At 40.3% G+C, this 20438-nt stretch overlaps 1 protein-coding gene across 5 annotated transcripts in view; it reads left to right on the forward strand.

Annotated features, from left to right (window-relative positions):
• SCHIP1 (schwannomin interacting protein 1) overlaps positions 1-20438 on the forward strand; it is a 504974-nt gene that overhangs the window by 442026 nt on the left and 42510 nt on the right. The window lies entirely within an intron of this gene.

Below are 20438 nucleotides of genomic sequence, written 5' to 3' on the forward strand. Positions count from 1 at the left end.
TGCTACTTAATTATGTAACTGTTGCTTTTATGGTGATAGCTAGAAGTGAAGGCATTCAGTCATCAGCGGAAAGTGAAAATCTGTTCATTAAGCCTTTTATAATACACAAAGTGAACGTATGATAAAATGGATTGTTGTTCACATCAAGGCTAGGTTTGTCATGTCAGTTGTTCGCATTAGTACTCTATATAAATATATTGTTGGTGCATAGTATAAGCAGATGTGTTCATTTACATCCATCTATTGTAAATGTGTTTGTATGTTATGCCCTCTGAATCCTCCTGTATTCATTTGTATTGTACTGTTTGCCCTTATGTTGTAAAGTGCTGTGTAAATTGTTGGCACTTTATAAATCCTGTATTATAATAATAATACATATAATATGTATTGAACAGCTCTTGGTAGATGATCACGTAAGTAAATACGTATAGATTTGTGACGGACTCTGCCCTATGGTATAGGAGACACATGGCAGCCATGCTGCACATGTCAGATGTCCCCCGCCCTCTCTCATCCAGAAAGAAAACACTGCAATTAAAATGCATATAAAGGAGGTCATATCGATGGATTCTGACCTTTTCAATATTCAGGCTTATAGCAGTTCTGGACAGTGTTAGGTTTCAGTGTTTTCAGGTGAAGGTGCAAACAGTTAGGGCCCATTTAGATTTATATTTTTTAATGTATTTATTATTATTATTATTATTATACAGGATTTATATAGCGCCAACAGTTTATGCAGCGCTTTACAATATAAGGGCAGACAGTGTCAATTACAATACAAATTTAATTTTTTTTTGCAGGCAGGTGCATTGTCATGCATCAAAATGCATTTTTTTGTGTTCGTTGACATGCATTGGTGCTTATTTTAAATGCAGTTTTGAATTTATGTGCATAGGGTTAACAGCCATGGACTAAGGCTTGTTAAAGAATAAGTTAACCTGACATTTCATATTCCTGATATGTGCCTGCTGTACCATGTACTTCTATGAAAAAGTATCCTATTCTCTGTGCATTGCTTCCTTTGTGTGATGTCCTTGGTGTTGCTGCCAGTCCCCGTGCTTTCTTATTAAAAACTGATCACACTAGGCATGAGATCACAACCTGGACAGTGTTCTGGCTGTGCTTGTAGCTAATCCAGTGATCAGGCTTGTGCTGACATGCCCTCTACCAGCACAGCCATTCACTAGGATGACCAGCACACTGCTGTTTCTCCTCCCCTAGCTCCTTATGCAGCTAAGAACAGAGGGTATGTGATCATATATAAAGAAAAAGGGAGGAAAGCTATTTATAATTTTATTTCTATGCATACATAAATGTTTTGCCATTTCTATTTTAAACTGAATGGGTTGTTTAAAAGGTGAGGCTTCATATATGCTTTAAAGCGGATCTTCACCCAAAAGGTTAAGTTCTGCTTTAAGGCTTCCTGCCCCACTCCTCTTTAAGAAATGCCACTTTGAGGGGGTACCTGGTTTTGAGAGGTACCTGCTCCCACTTCTGCTCTGACTCACTCCCTGCAGTCTTCTGGGACACGTCACACGTCTTAGACTGCGGGACCATTCAAAATGTGCAGCATGGCTCGCGCATGCGCAGTGGGCAACCGGGACGCTGGTGCCAGGGACCAAAGCCAGGTGGAGAAAACAGCTCAGGTGAGCACAAGGCTGGACTCTGGGACAGGTAAGTATCTGTTTTATTGAAGAGTCAGCAGCTACAGTTTTTCATTGCTGCTGACTGAATTTTTACAAATATGACCTGAAGCTCCTCTTTACTACTTGTTGCCAATGCATGTTATGTGCATTTTAATGAGCTGACATGGATTTTATGGGCCTCCTAATTCACTAAAATGCAAAACAAAAATGGGCATGTATGTTATAAAACACACTGCACTGCAGCCTTGAGATGTGAACACACTATTTTTGTTATGGTGAGGTAGGGCTTCTGCATTTTAGCACGTTGCAACATGTGCGTAGATGGGCCCTATATGCATTACAGGTTTTACACCTTTCTCAGAAAAAGGGATGCAGTTATCCAAAGTGCAGACGGTGCCAGTCTTGATGCCAGGTAATACATACAGTAGAATGCTGCAAGTATGCAAACAATGGGTGCAAGGAGTGGCAGTAGTATCCAGTGATGTTCACCACAGAGTGCCATCTCATATGCTTCAACACCCAACAAATGGAGTGGAGAAAACGGTTTTTCCTAGTTCTATATAGAATGCAGAAAGGAAAAAAGTTATTGCACTTTAATGCCTGTATGTCCCTCAGTTTGGGAAATTACCCCGTACTTCCTGTCAAACAGGTAACAGAATAGGAATTTAGGGTAAATCTCTTCAACAGGGACACAGAGCTGCAGAAAATAAAATTTTTAGTAAAATAGGGAACAACTAATGCTTCTGAAATAAATATATATATATATATATATATATATATATATATATATATTTTTTTTTTTTTTTTTTTACAGCCAAAATATTTGATAGATAGAATGATAAACCAATATGCGCAAACATTTTTTAATTTTTTAAATGAAGATGGGTGTATAGCCTTTTGAACTCCTAACTGTCCCTGCTGGGGAGATTTCTTCTCACTTCCTGTCCTTATGACAGTTGTTGGTCTAAACAGTAAGTGAGAAGATATCACCTCAGTGAGCACACAAATAGCAGTTAAAAACGCAACAGACGTTTTTATCCTTTCTTCTATCTACCCAAAACTGACAAAAAAAAAAATTTGGCTTTAGGTGGACTTTAACGCAGTGCATAGATAGAGTCTAGGCTAAAATAAACATAAATATGATTTGCTGATTAGGTTTGCAAGTCCATAGCTTTTATTAGCATGTATTTCCAAACATGTTATCTTGATTGGTGTGGGCTATAGCTGACCATACACAAAACAAATTTTGGTTGGTTTTGGATGAATCGGACAAATTTCACTCTGTGAATAGCCCTGTCTTCACCCTCCTGTCTGACAGCTTTTGATTGAAAAATCGAGCGAGCCGGGTGGAAAATGGTTGGCCAAGCAGCAGCTGAACCCAATAAGACGTATATCAGAACCAGTGGTTGTGGGAGATTCGCCCATCCACATTGTTTAGCTTGGATGGAGAAATCGGTCATACTTTTTTTTTTTTTTGTTCAGTCCATTCTGTATGGCCAGCTTGTGTGTACATGTTTCTGGCATTATATATTCTGTCTCGAACAAAATCCAGCCTTGTGGGACTTAGATGGCAGATAATTGATTTTTCGTCCTGGTGCCTAGGTTCACACACTGCCTCCCATTGACTCCAATGCAAAATTGAATCCCATTGACTTCAATGCAAAATCATGTCCTATTGACCTTAATGCAAAATTGCATCCCATTGACTTCAATGCAAAATTTTGTCTCGTTTACTTCATTTCAGAACACCTCCCATTGGCTTCAATGCAACATTGTGTCCCATTGACTTCCATGCAAAAAGCCTCCCATTGATTTCAATACAAAAAGCCTTACATTGATTTCAATGCAAAATCGCCTCCCCTTGATTTCAATGCAAAATCACTTCAATGCAAAAACGACTCACATTGACTTCAATGCAAAAACGACTCACATTGACTTCAATGCAAAAACGTCTCACATTGAGTTCAATGCAAAAACGTCTCACATTGACTTCAATGCAAAAAGTGTCAATGGCAATCCTATGTGAACAGTCCTCTCCGCATGCCACTCTACTCTATCACTTGCAAGTCTGAAACGCACCGCTACAAACTCCCACAGCACCCTTTTCGTAATGGCATTCAAAACACAATGAGTGTGGATCACATATGTTTGATCCACCTCAATAGGAACACATAATATCTAGCCTGTCATGTGAATCTGTGAGTTTAAAAAAGCATCCAAAATCGCATATGTGTGAACCAGGGCGGCTCCAATCACACCTGGGCATTTTGGGATTGCAGCAAATTCGCTATGATCACAAAACGCAGGTTCATTATTTTCAATGACACCTGAAACGTGGTGCGGTTTTTCCGTGATTTCCATGCGACAAATCACATCGCGTAAAGATTGTTGCCTTGCCCCAGGCACTGACAACCCATGCTACATTAAAAAAAAAAAACAACAAAAAACTGGCTCCTAACTTTTTTAGCTGGCCCCTAAATTCAAAGCACATTTGTTCACCCCTGGCCTAAGGCCTGTTGAATGCTTTGCCAGAAGAGTGGACTCTGCCTGGGATGGTTCAGCACACTTTAACATGGACATAGACCACAGTAACTGGTTCTGTCATCCCATGTTTTTCCTCTCCCTTCAGGCAGGCCTCTCACACTAACAGTAGGATTTTCACAAGGTGCTGGGTGTGCTTCTACATCTGTCACCTGAGTGTACAAAGTAAATTTGCATTTGTTCTTGATGAGTCTGAAAGAACCAGTGCAGTGTGTTCCGATTAGTGGGTGGGAAGTAGATTGGGGAAAATATACAATACATTCAGATCTTTCCATGTCTAGATATCCTTCTTAACTTGTCCCTAGATCCATTTTCGGAAAGATAGTTTTGGATCATTGTGTGAATATTTTCGAGGTAAATCCTGCCTGTTTTCCATATGTATAATACAGGAGCTGTTAGGATGTATCCTGTTATTTTGGAGGAGTTGTGAATCCATTCCTCACACTTCATTCACATGAACACTATCACCATTGCAACATTGCAAGTTATATGATAAATGGCAACTTTGTATGATTATATGTGAGTGGTAGTCTAGAGGGGTCTCCAAACTATGGTCCTCCAGCTGTTGTACTACAAGTCCCATCCTGCCTCTGGGAGTCTTGCCTGTGGCTGTCAGAGTCCTGCAAGACCTCATGGGACTTGTAGTTGCTCAACACCTGGAAAGCCATAGTTTGGAGACCTGCATAGTTTTGCCTTTTCCAATCTTTCTAACCTTAGGCTAGGTTCACACTAGAACATGCAATCTGTGTACGCTTTCCGCACCACATTCAAAACGCACTGCAATTGCTGGTGTCAATGTTGGCGACACCCCAAACGCAGGTCATAAACGCAGTGTGTTTACCTGCATCAGATTGCATGGTACTAAAAGTAACAGGAGATCCAGTTGCAGGTTGTTTACATACACTAATTGTGGGGTGATGCAGTGCAATTTGAGCCGCATGTCCGGCGTCTGGTGGTGCTGCTGGTGGCTTCCAGCATGTCCTCTGAAAGGCCTGATGAAGGAGCACGCATGTTCCAAACGCACGCCAACCACCGCTATCACATGACCGGAAATTACGTCTCCGTTGTGCTGAGGGAATCCCGGTACTCGGAGGACATGCTGGAAGCCATCAGTATCACCACAAGGTGTCAGATCTTCCCATTCACCTACAGGCTTGACACTCCTTCGCCAAAATGGATGCTTTTTAGACAAGCGCTAATCTTCTTATCCTTTGTGAGTGGCCTGTATTACTATACATTTTTACCTATTAAAGAGCTTTTATACTGCACTTAGAGGGCGCTGCTTCTTTCTTCCTGATCTTCCACAGGGCCGTTCTAGCTCGTCATTGGCTGGCTACCCCCATCCCATGGTGCATCAGAACTCCTTTCAGGACTATTCATATAAGGGCTTTTATCACTCATCTTCATTATTTATTTATATATATTAATATGAACCATATATACAGTATATTATCTAACAGGCTAAAAAAAGTTATTTTGACTATTTAAAATTGCTAAATATATATTAATATGAACCATATATACAGTAAATTATATAACGGGTCAAAAAAGGTTATTTTGACTACTTAAAATTGCTATATATATTTATATATTAATATGAACCATATATACAGTGTATTATATAACGGGTCAAAAAAAGTTATGTTGACTATTCATGTGAGGCAGTTTGAAATTGCTAAAGGGCTTTCAGCGAGTGACAGAATTACATATTGGTAAGTAGGAGGTTTTTCCAAGTGGTTTCAGAAGTAGGTCAGTCTGACCGGAGCGAAGGTGACTGCTTTCTAGTAGTAAAGTGTCAGCCTCTTTCCCGGCGTGTGTTTCATTTGGAGACGTGTCTTGCTGTTTTGGCAGCATTTAAAGTGCAGGTTTTACTTATCGTTGTCATGAAATTGTTATGGGATGTAGCACTTTGCACAGTGGAATTGCTAGTCATAGATGTGCAAATGGTTTTCTGAGATTGACGGGTAAGGAATGAGTTGCTCATCGCACAGCGTTGGGATCCACTGCTCCTTCCATCTCTCTTGTGCAGTACTTGCTTTGCTAAAGCTTTCCTTCTCTCTTACTGATCCCCTGATGCCCAAAGTACTTACTAGTGTCTTAGGAGTACTCCAGAATTACACTTTTTTTGGTCTTTACATGCTTGTATGGCCAGATTAACACAATGGTACACTTGCTGTGTGAAAGTAGAACCCCAGGCAGATATACAGTAAAAATACCCTTTAATACAGGTATGTATTCATTTAAAAAAAAGTATTACATTATTTCCAAGTTTTCATACATGAATACTATCTTTATATTAACCTTTCACAATGCCCCGCACAACAGATAGTATTCTGAAAGCCATTCAGGCATCATGGTTTGGCTAGAGCAGGAGTGTCGAACTGACGGCCCTCCAGCTGTTGCAAAACTAAAAGTCCCATCATGCCTCTGCCATTGGGAGTCATGCTTGTAACTGACAATCTTGCAATGCCTCATGGGACTTGTAGTTTGGCACCAGCTGGAGGGCCACTAGTTTGATGCCTGTGGGCTAGAGGATTTCTAACCTCCTAGGCAGTAGATGCTGGTGCTGACCAGTAGAGACCTCTCCCAGCCTCCTGGTTTTCTCTCAGCTGTTGGCCTGTGCATGCAGCTCATTAGTGCCGTGTTAGGTCTCATGCACATGGCCATATTGATTGTATGTACGAATCCTGTATATAAAACTGTCTGTATAGCATATGAGCTCATACAGGCATACACCCACTTACGTTCATATGAGTTACGTACATCTCCTCCTGAATGAGTCAGTCATGCGGAGCAGGCACAGAGAGGTTGAAGTGATTTTAAAAGTTAATAATAATAAACCTTTTTTTTCTCTAATACTCAAACATCCATACAGAAAATCCAAAATGAATAAATAAATAAAAAACCAGAATATCCAAAAAATAAAATAAAAAAATTAAATATTTCTGGTATGCTGGTTTTTTATTTATTTATGTATTAATTTTAGATTTTCTATATGGATGTTTGAGTATTAGAGAAAAAAAAGGTTTATTATTATTATTTGCTTTCAAGGGTGAAAGTGTTACTTTTCTTTAGGGGTGATTATAGTAGGTAATATATTGTGTGAGGGTAGATTTGCCGGGTGATCATATATTTTGATTTTAAAAATTGTAATTTAAAAAAACAAACAAACATGTTAAACTTACCTACTCTGCAATGGTTTTGCACAGAGCAGCCCCGAGCCTCTACTTTTTGGACCCCGTGGCAGTGGTCCTGGATCCTCTCCCCTGCCGAGTGCCTCCAATAGCAAGCCTCTTGCAATGGGGGCACTCAAGCAGGCTCACTCCTGAGCCATGCTCCGTGTGAATGGACCTTGTCCATTAACACAGAGCGTGGCTCTGAACCATCTCCACTCTCTTCTCATTGGCTCACTGTATGTGAGTGACAGCAGCAGGAACCAATGGCTTTTACTGCTGTTGATCCAATGATGAGAAAGAGACCTGGGAGTGCCACTGCTCTCATGCACATCGCTGGATCGTGATCAGGCTCAGGTACTGAAAGTATTGTAAGGGAGCTGCACCCAGGAGGTTCAGCTTTTAGAACCATTTTAAAGCCGTCTGTACTGCAACCCCCCTATAATTCAGGGGAAGATGTAAATATTAATTTAGTGAAATCAGTGGTAGTAGAGTGGCAGAAAGACTGAAAGTGGAGGTCATTCTTTGCCTGTGCTGCCGCTGCTGCTTTTCATGTTGGCCCTGAAGAATTCACTAAGTAACTAATAGGATCCATTTATGTTGTATGCATGTAAAATGTTAGCACAGACATACATGCATGCAGCAAGAAATACAGTCAAGATTGGACTAGAATGTTCTAGTTTTGTTTCCCGCATCTAAACATTATGGTTTTAGTTATGTTAACCTATTGGCTCGGGTGTCATTTTAGAAGTTTTTTTTTTTGTTTTTTTTATACGTTAGCATTTACCTAAATTGTCAGATTTTTATTGCTGTCTATGAGCTTGTGAGAGAGATGTAGACCACTGTCTTCAGGACAGTGAGGGAAAAATCGAACTTTTGGAGTTGTTGGCAGAACAGGAATAGAAGGGAGATCTTCCAATGGGGGCACCTGTCTAAGAGAGGATTTCCCTCAATTTGCAGGCATTTTCTTTCACATGCTGTGGGTTTATCAGGGACAGGAAGTCATCAGAAATCTTTTAGGTGAGACATAGATAGGGAATAAAGAAAACTGCAGGGCTTTCACCATTACCTACTCCAGCCTTACTCTAACATGAAGGAACCATTGCAAGAATTTTCATGTGTCAGGGAATCCCTGATAATAATTACGATTTGTGGTATACCGAAATGAAAATTCCAGTACTGAAACCAAAAATTCAGAATGCACTTGGACAAAAACCAGAAACTGACAGTTTTTTATTAAATTTTTAAAAAATGTAATTAATGTGGCTGGTGTTTTTACTTTGTTTGAGGTCACTAGGTGACATTTTTGCATTGAAGTCAGTGAGATGCGATTTTGCATTGAAGTCAGTGAGATGCGATTTTGCATTGAAGTTAATGGGGCTCGATATTGCATTGAAGTCCTTAGAGGGCGTTTTTGTATGGGAAGCAACTTTTCATTAAAGTCTATGGGAGGCGACTTTGCATTAAAGTCTATGGGAGGCGACTTTGCATTAAAGTCTATGGCACACAGCATGCCATTATCGGCACTTTTTTTTTTCTATTGGCAAAACGCTGACAACCCTATTTTCGGCCGATAACTTTCAGCAGCCGATATATCGCTGCACTCTCAATTACAATACCTATAAGTTATGGTATATTAGCATGGACAAGTGTGTTAAGATATAATAATAAATAAAAGAAAAACAATTGTGGCGTACATTGGGGTATATTTATAGAGCGCTGAATGGGACATTTACCACACATTCACTGCAGGTAGATTTTTCTGGTGCATGTGTTTTAAATTGCAGATAGTGATTCACCTTCAGTGAATGTCACATTCACTGCTTAAGAATATGCCTCTTTGAGTACTTGAAACCAAGTGCTGTTTTATATAATAATGTATAATCTAAATAATTACAATAAAATGAAGCAAGTAATAATAATAACCAAGAAAGAAATGCAGAGAATGGCAATTCTAGTATTTCTTCACATTGGTGGCCAGTGGAGAAATTCCATTTAAGTTGTTAGATGGTGGTAAGGTGTCCCCTCCACCACCCCCTTTTTAATAGTGGTAGGTGTAGTGCCCCCTTACATCGGTGGTCAGTGTAAAGCCACCCCCATTTAATAGTGGTAGGTGTAGTGCCCCCTTACATCGGTGGTCAGTGTAAAGCCACCCCCATTTAATAGTGGTAGGTGTAGTGCCCCCTTACATCAGGGTAAAGCCAACCCCATTTACTAGTGGTAGGTGTAGTGCCCTCCTTACACTTGTGGTCACTGTAGTGCCCCTTTACACTGATGGTAAGTGGAAGAAGATCCCCCAATAAAAGAAGGGCCCCCATTACGCTAGTGGTCAGTGGAAGGAATCCTTCTTGCATAGGTGGTCAATTGGAGGAATGCCTTCCCCCTTTCCCCTTTACAAATAGCTAGTAAAGCAGAAAGCACAAAAAGAGAAAGATCCTACTGACAGGCAAACCCCAAGGACTTTTTTTGCAGTGGGATAATGTATAGTCTGGTTTCCTTTCCATCCTAGGGAAGTGTAAGTTGGCTGTAACAGCAAAACATGGCTTCCCAATGTTCAACATGAGCAGGGGGGCTGCTGTCATCAGGTCAATGCAAATATTTGTTGTTTGGTTTAACAGATAGCATGTTGGTGACATTTATGGGTATACACAGCTGGCAGCTTTAACAATAGTTTTATGGGGGTCTCCTAACCTTTCACCTAAGAGAGGCCTCAGCTCTGTGCCTGCAGGGAAGCCTCGTACTGTCCCTTAGCAACTGACGGACTGTTTGGTGGTGATTTGCTATCTACAGACCTGCTCTGCATATCTAATTCTTCTTTATAATTCTATAATGGAGTCCAGCCACTGATGCTGAGCTTAGAGTTTTCTATTACCATATCACATTATTGCAGTGGAATATTATCCAGCTTAGTCTGCGGGATGTGTAATGTAATCAGATGACATAACTATTGTAGGGCTGGCAGGAAACCGAACCTTCTTGTTTACATGAACATGGATGGAAGACAAACAGGACAGCTGAACAAGCTTGATATCAGTGGTCCGAAACCTCCCGGATTAAACACAGCCATCCACTATCCCCAACATCTGCTAAAAGGGTCCAGTGTTTTACTGGCACAGTGTACTTGTGTCAGTGCTTTCTATAGCAACCATCTTTGTGAAAAAGAAAGGCAACACAATTACATTTCTTTGGGGGTTTACATGAGACATGTTATCTATGTCCAAGGACCAGAACCCTATGTCCTGTATTTACCTTTAATCGCTTCTTGGTAGTCACCTCTTGGGATGTGATATTGAGGATTGAGGTCACTGTGCATATAGGTCATGGTAAAAAATTAAAACCTTGGCTTTAGAAAAAAAAATATAATCTAATATATATATACATACATACACAGTAAAGAAAATAAGTATTTGATCCCCTGCTGATTTTGAATGTTTGCCCACTCGCAAAGAAATGATCAGTCTAAAAATTGAATGGTAGGTGTATTGTAACACGGAGAGTAGCAACAAAAAATTCAAAAGAAATGCATGTCTAACAAATTATGCACTGATTTGCATGTTCATGAGGGAAATAAGTATTTTATCCCCTATCATTCAGCAGTATTTCTGGTTACCAGGTGTCTTTCATACAGGTAACAAGCTGAGATTAGAATCAGTCTCTTAAAGGAAGTGCTGCTAATCTCATTTTGTTACCTGTATAAAAGACACCTGTCCACAGGAGCAATCAAACAATCAGATTCCAAACTCTCCACCATGGCAAAGACCAAAGAGCTGTCCTAGGATGTCAGGGATGAGATTGTAGACCTACACAAGGCTGGGCTACCAAACTATCCCCAAGCAGCTTGGTGACAAGGTGACAACAGTTGGTGCAATCATTCGCAAATGGAAGAAACACAAAACAGTTGTCAGTCTCCCTAGGTCTTGTGCACCATGCAAGGTCTCACCTCGTGGAGTGTCAGTGATCATGAGAACAGTGAGGAATCATCCCAGAACTACACGTGAGGATCTTGTCAATGATCTCTAGGCAGCTGGGACCACAGTCACCAAGAAAACAAGAGGTCCTGGCGTGGCCTAGTCAGTCTCCAGACCTTAATCCGATTGAAAATCTGTGGAGGGAGCTGAAAGTTCAAGTTGCCAAATGTCAGCCACCAAACCTTAATGGCTTGGAGAGGATCTGCCAAGAGGAGTGGGCCAAAATCCCTCCTGAGGTGTGTGCAAACCTGGTGGCCAACTACAGGAAACGTCTGACCTCTGTGATTGCCAACAAGGGATTTGCCACCAAGTACTAAGTCATGTTTTATGAACGGGATCAAATACTTATTTCCCTCAGGAACATGCAAATCAGTGCATAATTTGTTAGACATGCATTGCTTTTATTTATTTATTTATTCCAGGTACTTATATAGCGCCATCAATTTACGCAGTGCTTTACATATATATTGTACATTCACATCAGTCCCTAACCCTCAAGGGGCGTACAATCTAAGGTCCACAACTCACATTCATATACAAGGGCTGAATTTTTTGTTGCTTTTCTGTCTCTCAGTGTTACAATACACCTACCATTTGATTTTTAGACTGATCATTTCTTTGTGAGTGGGCAAACATTCACGATCAGCAGGGGATCAAATACTTATTTCCTTCACTGTATCTGCTTCTATTTGTCTGCTCATCCAGTCTTCCCCTGAAAAATCCAAATTTCCAGGTATAGGCAGATCTGTATTCTCCCCAACTATGCACAATATTGTTACAAAGGAAGAATGCTTAGCCCTTTACAATTTTGACTTTACAAAAGTCATTTTTAGGCACTCTAGCAGCAAACGTTAGAGGTGGTTGGTGCTGCTAATGCACTACAGGCTCTGCTGCATTGGACACTGCTGTCTATCTAACATTGGAAGCTTCCTGACTGGAGGAGTCATGATCGTAGTGCCTTGCTGCTCCTTCAACAACCAATCACAGGCTGTATTAATCAACTGCAAAGTCATTTGCAAAGGGTGCAGGATCTAATTGTGCTGCTTAGCAGAGGTGCCTGGATAACAGTACTGAGTAAACAGAATTATAAATCCTTTGCCAGATTAGACAGCTCATATCCTTGTTTTTCAGTCGTGAAATGTGTGCTTATTGTTCAGTTTTATTGGGTTACGAATACTTTACCTGATGCTTCCACATTTTGCAAGCATGCAGAAACAGATACACAACCCTGAATGCACACTGTCATAGTTGAGGGCCACACATCAGCTTCTGCCTACCTGTCAAATTGAGATTATGAATTTGATCATTGCTGCTGCATGCAGCTTAGGGCTAATGCAGGGGCAAAAAGAAATGCCTCCGTATGGGTGCCTGCACCTTAAAGAGGCCTAATACACTGCATGGATATTCAGTTGTTTTAAAGTGATTTCTACTGCCATTTCAAATATATTTACCAATGAATGTTGTAAACCTAGACATTTTGTACTTGTACAAAACAATTCTTCTAGTAAGTGCTTAGCATTATCCAATTATCTGCAATTTTTTTTTCCTAACATCCATTAGTGTTTATAAGGCTTTTGGGTTCAGTTGGGCAAACCATTTTTTTTTTTTCTGTTGAGACAAAAAGATATCCTAGAATTAACTGTACAATAAGATAGGCGTTTCAAATGACAGCACTTTTAGGGGGTGATGTCAGACAGTTCTGCATCTATAAAACCACTTAGAGGGATAATATGTTGAAATGATCAAATCGGCTGACACATTGTATATGAGTAATACCAGCAATGATGATGTAATTGTGTGACACCTGAGAGAATCGGCTGGATGCATCAGCAGTGGCAATAGAACCATCATGACTATTAAAGTGCAATTTGTTGCGTTTCTTCTCCTCTACAGTGACATAATCACACATAATATCTAATATCTATGAATCATATCACACCTTTAAAAACATTTGTGCTTAGATCATTGACTATACAATCATGAATTTGCTACCTGAATTGCATGATCAGATAATGTCAATTATAACAATTTCTTGATGCCACTGGATTTAATCAGTAGGGCTTTGTGATACTGTATGTTACATTGTTAAATGGAAGCAACTATAGAACAGTCCTTTTACCAAGTACTAAATACATGTTTATTTTTTCATATCTTGAGCTACATTTGAACATTACATAACACAGATTTGTCTGCATTGGTTGTCATATTTGTTTTTTATATGCTTACCAACAAAGATGGTAAATTAATATTATAATGTCCATCAAAAGGCATAATCTCTGATCTCCTTATGTATGAATACATGTTTTACCTTACTTTTATAAGCAAGCATACATAGTCTAGTCTTAGTGTAGTTAAAGTGTTACTAAACCCAGGACCCTGCATTCACTATATCTGGTCTCCCACAGTACACACTACATGGAAATGCAATTATTATAGTAAATATAAACTGCTAAATACCTTTTCTCATCGGCAGTTAGAGCAGTCTTGTGACTTCTATCAGTGTCCAGATGAGCACTGGTTAAAGCTTTTTAGAGGAGTTTTCATTCTCCTCTGACTGTCCTATGAGGCTGTATGACCCCTGACCCTCTGTCTGGACTATGCTGATCACATGCACCCCCCCAAAAAACTCTAGCAATACGCACCAAACTGAGCATGTGCAGAGTGCCTCCTAGGGCTCTGTACTATCAGCAGATGGATTGGGATCTGTGGAAGAAGGGGAGGATCAGAGAAGACAGGATCAAACAGCCTTTTTACACAATGCAGAGGATTAACCCCTTAGGTCCCACAGAGAGTATAACAAGCATGCTTTACTGCATACACAGACTGATTTTACTGTTGTGGGTTTAGTAACACTTTAAAGACAGCACTAGGGACAATACTTACATTCAGTGAGAAGTGTCCCTTGTGCTGGTGGCTTGTCTCTTAGGCAAGCCATAGATGATGCAATTTTATTTTCTCCAACCATGCTGCAGGAAAGAAAATCACTCGATTCTATCCGCCATCAACACAGTATTGACGGGGCAATCTCTCCTGCTTGAGCTATTGTATTTTTCCAGCAGGAGAGCCATCCCTGCCAGGAGAACACGGTGATTATTGCTAGTGGCTTTTGCTGCTGGCAATAACCGCATGCTAGAAATCCGACATACTGGTTGTACCCAAATCGATCGATGGATCGACTTGGGTGTGATCAGCCTGCTCATACATGGATCAAATCTTGAGATTCGAACCATCTATGGCCGGCTTCAGTTGAAATCCTGTGCATTAGTAATCTTCTGGTGTTGCAGGGGTTACTATAATCAGCTGGACCTGTCATAGGCACTTGTCAAGAATGCTAACTATACCCGCCCTTTTCTCTTCTCCTCCATTCATTGAAGGTGTACTGAAAGCTTCCACCAATGAAAAGCACTCTACTAATGGAGATGGGGCAGAGGATGGAGTGGTCCTCCTCATAGCACCTATGACAGATCCTGTAACCCCCGCAGCACCAGAACAGAGCATTTCAACCTTAAAAACTATGTTACTAGGAGACCAGCCACCAGCACAAGGGATCCTTCTCTTTAAGGGCTCATTCATACTTGACTTTATTTCTAGCTCTTGCCAAACACCCCTATAGCGTTTGACAGGCGTTTTTGACACTCCCCAAATGCTCCCAAAACACCCTATGCGCGGTTTTGAGGCGGTTGATAGGCTTTTGCCAAGCGTTAAATCCGCACCATAAACTCCTATAATGAAGTTAAATGGTAATAACGCTCCGCAACCGCAAATGTACAATCCAAACACACACGTTCCTGCATTAAAAATGGCTGTGTGTATATGTGGGTGCTGCAGCGACCGTCGGCTGGAACCGAACAGAATCAGCAAGGGAAAATGTCACCAGCACACCAAGGATTACCAATATGGGTCCAAACTTTTTAATGAACGATCACATAGTTACAGCAAGGCGATGTTTCAGAGTCTCACAGGACCCCTTCATGAGCAGCACCATAGACTTGAATGGGAGGCTTCAACTCCTCCTGACTTGACAGGAGGCGTCAGTTTTGCCGTGACTCGATGTTAACGCTTCCGTGTGAACAGCACTGTGTGCTGCCATGTGCAGAATTTTCATAGGCGTTTTGAGAAGCGTTAAAAACGCTTCCCAAACGCCTGTCTGATGCCTGCTGACAAAACTAGTGTGAACGTAGCCTAAAGCCTCATGCACGGGGAGCTTAAAAAATGCCACTTTTAAAGGTGTTCAGCATTTTTTTTAAGGTAGCCTATGTGGCCATGCACACAAGTGTTTACAGATGTATTGGAAGAGGAACTTATACAGGCAGAATAAAAAAAAAAAAAAGAAAAAACACCAAGAAGACATTCTGAGAGGAGCTTTTGAGCATAAAAAATGCATGTGTGTATGCACATAAATGTATTTTAATGGCCAAAATAAATCAATATTCTGACCAGTAGACTGCATTTCTGCTTAAACGTCATACACGCATAATCACTTATAAATATGCGCATACATATTGTAACATTGGAGGTGGGGGTTTTTTTCCCCTGGCAAAAAAATGCTGCTTATTTTCATAAGCCTGTGAGCATGAGGCCTTAATGCTAAGTACCATTCCTTCAGCTAATTAAAAAAAAAGAATAAAGGAGCTAAACTTAAGTGGTGGTAAGTTGTTGTTTTTACTAAAACATTAGGCATGTTATACTTACCTGCTGTGTGCCAGGGTTTTGCACAGAACGGCCCCGATCCTCCTTTTCTGGGGTCACCCATCAGCACTCTTGGCTCCTCTTTTTCATATGCCACCATAGGAAGCCGACTTCTATGGTGACACACGTGCGGGCTCGCTCCCGAGCTTGGAAACGCTATAGACACACCCTTCGCTCCACCTAGCTGAACAGGGCTAGGTCGAACATTTAGGGCAGTATGAGCCCAGAGCTGATTGCACAGAACACAGACTGCATAGACGTTTATTTTAATACCTATAGTTTGGCTTTAATGATGTACAAAAGAATACAATTAATTTGGGTATTTATAGCTGCCTGAAGTCTGGCTTTAAAAGTCGGAAGTATCGATTTTTATATCCATATGTAGGGCTGCTGTTTTTTATATTACTGTCTAGTCAATATTCTGTATAAATACAGACTGTGCAGTACATTCTGTACAGTACATTTATTACTCCTAGCTACATCTAAACCTGTTCTCATGCTTAGGCTAATTGCATGATGGCTTTGATTTACTAAAGTAGACGCGGTTCACTTTGCAAAGTATGCGACCACTTAATAAGTAAATATGGTCGACCTGTGTTTGCCCTAAGTATCCAAACATTTGCCAGGAAATGTAAAAAACAGATTTTATTTCCTAGTGCATGATTGCTTAATTGAATTGAAATCCGCTCCACTTTAAGTGAAGCCTCTCCTGCTTTAGTTAACTGACAAGTCTGGGTGACTTTTCCTTCCTGAACAGCTAGCTGGTTAGCAGCAGTGCTGAGTACATGCCTAGTATACAATTGGGCTCTAGAGGGAGATTCTACAGCTTCAGAATAAACATGATACAGCAAGCAAGCAGCAATGTGAAAGTTGCATCAAAACTCACTTGAATGCAAGTAATAATAGAACAGCTCAGAATGTTGTCCCTTAAAGTGGTTGTAAACCCTTACATGTACCAGGTGAAGTGACCAGCTGCAGGTGATACACAGAGCTGAAACTAATCCTCCTACATAAGTTGTACCTTGAAGTCTTCTCTATTGTACATATGTTCAAAGTCCAGAATCTATACAGATTTGAGGAGTGTTCCAAAAAAAACAGGGACAGAGAGCAGTAGTTACACTCTGCAGAGCTGAGTGAGGAGCACTCTGAGAACTGATTGGAGGGGAGGGACACACCCACCTTCACACAGCTCACAGAAACAGAGCTGATGCTGTCAATCAGCTGAAGCTCCCACCTCTGTCACCTTTTTATGTCTTGGTGTCAGGAAAGCTTGTCAGAAGTGATTCATGCTCATAGCAGAGGCTGCAGAGAGAAATTACACTTTGTGCTCTTATTTGAGACAAGTACGCGCTATAGAGGGATATGCTTTATCCATATTTCATGTCTGATGTTTTAATCACAAAACAATGTCAGAAGGACTTTTCTTTTGCATATAGCAAGCTATCAGATTGCAAAGGTTGCTATTAGCCAAGGGAATAGATGCATTACATTCAATCAATTTCAAGAGCTTCTTTTAAACCTTTGAAGGACTTTGTACAGTATAAAACATCGTGCACTTCTGATGTTAACCCTGGACCTGTTTTGGAGTTCCCTCTAGCCTATGGATACAGAGTTCTTGCCTAAAGGTACACTTAGGTCAAACTAGGATTTGAACCCTTGTAGAGCAAACTGGACATCATCCAAATGCCGTATAGCACAGGTTTACTACAGAGCTCCAGGCCACCCCAGACCCTTTTGTTTTTCTTCTGATGATTCTGGTACAGGCCCTTGAGTAAAGCTATATTGACTATTAATAGCTCGGCTGTGCTACTAAAAACGATAGTGGTAATTGTTACAAAAGACAATCAGTCACTATATAGATGGAATCAATGGATGCCTATGAAATTAGTTAACAAGTAGCTTGTAGTAGTAGTCAATCACACACACATTTGGAGCGTTGTGAATTCAATCAGGATTCATTGCTTTTACATACTCCTTGTGTGGCTTTCTCTATAGGGGAGCCATTTGTTCCTTCTGTTTAGGGATCATACAATCAATTTGTTTGTCCTGACACTTTGAATGAGGAACAACACATATGAACAATGAATAATTAGTTTCCAACATTGTTGTTTAATCCCTTCACATCTAAGGGTAAAACAAATCTTAACGCCTAAGCACAATTTTGCAACATTGACATGTGTTAGTAAAACCGTACATATCATCACAACTACTTTGTACATCCAGGTAAATTATACTACGTTTTTTATTTTTCAGAACAAATTGGGCTTTCATTTGGTGGTAAATGGTAATGGATATCGCCTGATTTTTTTTTTTTATTATCAAAGGAAATCTGGCCCAGAATAGTAAGAAAAAAATATTTTTTTTAATTTAGCTGTGTGTTTCTTGTTACTACCATAACCTACCACCAAAGAACAACCCAAAATAAATTTTCCAGCTCTTGATGATCGCAGTGATACCATATATGTGTATGTTATTTGTTGTTCGTACCCGTAGTACAGCCCAGAAACAATAGTGCACATTTTGTTTTGTTCTTTGTTTTTTTTTTTTACCTAAAACACACTGACACTAACTGACTAATAGCAATTAAAAAAAAAAAAAAACCTGACCTTGACCCAAACACTTACCCTGGCATTGAACTAAATCAAACCTTGATCTAGGTATTTTTTATTTTATTTTTTCTTTATTTTTTATTTTATTTTTTTAAATTTATTTATCTTTTTTTTTTTTTTTTTTTTTTTTTTAAACAAAATTTTTTTTTCCTTCTATGCCAGAAGTTAGAGAGATACAATGCATCCTTCTCCTCCATTCATAGAGAGAAAAGAAAAACAAGGGGGCCGGGCTGTACAGTGACTGATTACTGTGATATCCAATCAGAGGCTATCAACAGCGTTCATGTGATCCGGAATCGGGAGTCCCAGGTCCCGATCATTAGAACCAGACCTGGGGTTCTCCGTGACACCCTGGTCTTTGTGCTGGGAGTGCGCGGTGCGGCATGCTCCCAGCACAAAGACAGGTATGCAAATATGCGGCCCCACAGAAAGAAGCTCAGTTCTGTGAGGCCTCATCATTTGTGTTACGTTGGCGTCAAGGGGTTAATAAATGAATAAATAAACTTCTCATTGCATACAAAAAGAGAGTAAAATGTTAACAAGCTGATTAGTAATGAATCCATGTTAATGCATTTCATACATTAATAAATATACTGTTGACCATATACAATCCCAATGTCAATACATGACTATACTAAAATTGCATCCAAAAACTCGACGCGTTTTGTGACAATTTGTTCGCTTTTTCAGGAGTAGATGCATGCATGATATCTGCAAGATAAAACATCAAGTATGTAGCATACCTAATGGTATCTTTTAATACATAGAGTAATTCCAACCTCAGGGGCCACCAGAGGGTCTCGAATACTTACAATTCAGCTAAGAATAGGTATGACCGTATTTCCAAACGGTGATCGCTAGAGGAGTCTCACCTGGGAGCTGTGGATGTATGACTTAGCAAGAACCCACGGGGACAAACAGGAAGCAGATTCAATGTGGATGTGCAATTTGTGATGGCACCCAAAATAGTTGCTATAGAAAAAAAGTTTAGATGAGCATTATAGTTATAAACGAATAATAAAATCAAAATGGGTGATAAGCAACAAAAATAACGTGTAATGCTGCCTGCAATAGCAGTGAAGAAATGAAACCTAGTGATTGTGTGAAGGTGCAGAAAACTGCATCTAGTGGTATAAGGAAGGGAAAGGTACCCAAGTCTCAAAGTCCAGTCCACAGAAAAAGGAATGTGCCAGTAAAAAGAAATCACCAAGGAGCCGGATGTAAAAACAAAATCTAAGCAGCCAAAGCATGAACCACCATGAGTCAAGAGCTCTCATTGTAATATAAGCATGACTGGCTGCAATCTAGTAATTAAAGAAAATACATGTTCGGTCTGTGAAATTTGCTCCTGATGGTAAGAAAAAAGAATGGAAAAAGCACCCTAGTCTCAGAGTCCAATCCAAAGATAAAGGAATATACCAGTGAAAAGAAGTACACCACCAAGCACCCAAAACCAAATGCAAAAACAGAATATAGACAGCCAAAACATAACCCTTCATAAACCGAGAGCTATATGCCAAAGTGTTGCTTCTCAGTATCCTCATGGAAAAAAACACCCCCATCTGCTTCCACTATTTATCCCCAGGAGCTAATCGCCAATCCCTCCCAGCACCATGTGTGTGCAGTTAAAGAGGGGCTCAACAACAAGCTGGTGGCCATGGCCTTGTGGGCAACATGACACCGCGAGTGCCATTCCCCTCAAGGCTGCAGCAAGATGAAACAGGGCCCACCAATGTGATGATGCCGCAAACGCGCTGACATCACACACCGAGCGCAGACATGCTGATGCAGTGCAAACTCCACCTGTTTCAT

The sequence above is a fragment of the Staurois parvus genome, unplaced genomic scaffold (genome assembly GCF_062004578.1).
Source record: "Staurois parvus isolate SC_StPar_1 unplaced genomic scaffold, SC_StPar_1.0 ptg000155l, whole genome shotgun sequence".
Lineage (NCBI taxonomy): Eukaryota > Metazoa > Chordata > Amphibia > Anura > Ranidae > Staurois > Staurois parvus.